The following is a 3008-nucleotide window of genomic DNA, read 5'->3' on the forward strand; positions in this document are numbered from 1 at the left end:
AGAAATATATATCCAATAAACGTGTTTATAATATAATTTCTTAACTATGTGTTTGGTTCGTTTACTTTTTTTTCATTCAATATTTGTACTTTATTTGCTTGCAAAATGGTAACAATTAGGTGCCCGTAGAGTCCATATCAGCATAATAGTGAAAAAACACCAGACCTTTTGTAGAACCTTTAGATGGTGTTCATTTTGTAGAACCTTTAGATGGTGTTTGGAAGTGTGGGCATTTTTTGTGATCGATTTTCAAATAAAAATGCCCATGCTTGCTGGACCAGTTTTTCACCAAAAAAAAAAAAAAAATGCCTTGATGGGAGTGTTTCTGCCTTTGAACAACACTATGTTGTTTGGTAGGCCAATTCATGTATGTGCACATTGGCAAGGTGATTTTCTGCCATGCACTCGTCATATCAGTGAACTGTTGGGGGCAACGGCTCACCGATGCATGAAACGCCAAATGCAACGGTTCAACATCGGTGGGGTCCCGATTTACAAGGCGCTTGAACCAAACAATCATGTATATGGGCGTTTATTGAAATGCCTATATGAATCTGACATGGCACCGTTTTTTTCATAAAAACGGCCTCGCTTCCAAACATCCCCTTAAAAAATAACTTCCTCAAACGTTGAAATGCACAAAAACAAAGTCCATTTTTGCCATTTTCTATGCATAAATAAGAGCAATAGAGCAAAAATCATTTATTGAAGGGTAAAATACAAAAACCTCCCTAAAATTTTTGACAATCATAAAAAGCTCTCTTATGGTTTCATTTTAACAAATGTCTCCCCTTAACTTTTGAAAAACTCAACAAAAACCTCCCTTCTATCATCATCCCAAACGGAAAATGTTAGGTTGATGCATCAGTTTTTTTCCAAATACCCATTTTACCCTTTTTATTAGTTATTTTACATACAAAATTATTGAAATAATCCCATTTTAACTCAACAAAAATCTTATTTAATGATCATCTCGGTAATTTTACATACAAAATTATTGAAACATGTATTTTTATTGAGTTAAATGGAATTATTTCAATAATTTTGTATATAAAATAATTTATAAAAGGGTAGAATGGATATTTGGAAAAAAACTGATACATTAGTCTAACATCGATGGGGTCCTGATTTACAAGGCGCTTGAACCAAACAATCATGTATATGGACGTTTGTTGAAACGCCTATGTGAATCCGACATGACACTGTTTTCTATAAAAAAACGGCCACATTTCCAAACATCCCCTTAAAAAATAACATCCCCAAACGGTAAGCATGCACAAAAACAAAGTCCACTTTTGCCATCTTCTATGCGTATAGAAGAGCAATAGAGCAAAATTGATGAAGTGGCACCTATGTAACAGCATTTATTGAAGGGTAAAAAACAAAAAACCTCCCTACATTTTTTGACAATCATAAGAAGCTTTCTTATAGTTTCATTTTAACAAATTCCTCCCCTGAACTTTTGAGAAACTCAACAAAAACCTCCCTTTTGTCATTGTCCTAGACGGAAAACGTTAGACTGATGCATCAGTTTTTTTTTTCAAATACTCATTCTACCCTTTTTATAAATTATTTTACATACAAAATTATTGAAATAATCCTGTTTTAACTCAACAAAAACCTTAATTAATGATCATCTCAGTAATTTTACATGCAAAATTATTGAAACATGTATTTTTATTGAGTTAAAATGGAATTGTTTCAATAATTTTATATATAAAATAATTTATAAAAGGGTAGAATGGATATTTGGAAAAAACTGGTACATTAGTCTAACGTTTTCCATATGGGACAATGACAGAAATGAAAGTTTTTGTTGAATTTCTGAAAAGTTAAAGGGATATATTTATTAAAATGAAACTATATAGGAGGTTTTTATAATTGTCAAAAACTTTGAGGGAGGCTTTTGATGGAGGTAGATTTGGCCCAACCCCTTGGCTGTGCGACACGTGGAAGCAATCGGGTATAACCTGGCAGGAGCGTCAGCTCGGCACAACGACATAGCCGTATCCAAAAAAGAAGCCCGAGCTCCCCAAGGAGAGACCCCGAGCTCCCCGAAAGGAACCCGCGCTTCCCAAGAGGTGGAACCCGAGCTCTCCCTAGAATCCCGAGCCTTGCAAGGAACCCTGCAAAGGACGAAGCCCGGACTAACCCACCTCGGGTCAGTCCAGGCCACACCCCGGCACCTCGGGACGGTCCGGGCCGTACTCCTATCCGGACTCAATTCACCTCGTGCACCACTCCGGCACCTCGGCTCTAGATTGCGTGGTTGAATAACCGTACCTGACAAGGAAGCCCGTACTCTGAGGTGGCACGCCTAACTAATCAGGGATTTGACAAATGACAACTGCACTCCAGCGACCACCTGCTACCGCCATCTCAGTTATTGCAGAGACGGCCCTGACAGAGAAGGCAGTGACGGTTATGCCTGCCCCCCACAGAGGCGGTTATACCTGATATGGCAAAAGCTTGGAAGTGAGTGCACCAGGGTGGTTATAAAAGGCCCTCTTCCCCCAGAGTAAAGATAGGTGATATTTTGTGCCTTATGGTCTTAGAATCTCTTATTCTCCTTGCCTTTTCAAGAGCACTAACTTGAGCATCGAAGCATTCCCACCAGGTTTCTCCCCTGGAATCTTTTGTTTCCTCCTTGTTTCAGTCATCTTCTGCTCCCTCAGAGGCAAGGTTACCGACAGCTAGGACCGACCAGATTGTGCATCATCAGCTTTCTTTATATTTTACCCTTTATTGAATAAACACCTAGCAAACACCCTGTAATATAGCGGATTATCTGAACTTGTGGTTGTTTGTTGTGGATTAACCATTTTGAATTTTTTATCTAGGCTGACATAAAAGCGTATATGACCACGCAAAGAAACCTCTTACCCGTAATGGTTCCACATCCATGCTCAAAAACACTGTTGTTGTGTATTAGGAACATCTCCCAACAAAGGAGATATCCCCAATAAGCGCATGTAGTGCTGCTCTTTGGTCATGAATGTGGAAAAACT

This window comes from Nelumbo nucifera, chromosome 5, assembly GCF_055504915.1.
Source record: "Nelumbo nucifera cultivar China Antique chromosome 5, China Antique-T2T, whole genome shotgun sequence".
NCBI classification, from domain to species: Eukaryota; Viridiplantae; Streptophyta; class Magnoliopsida; order Proteales; family Nelumbonaceae; genus Nelumbo; species Nelumbo nucifera.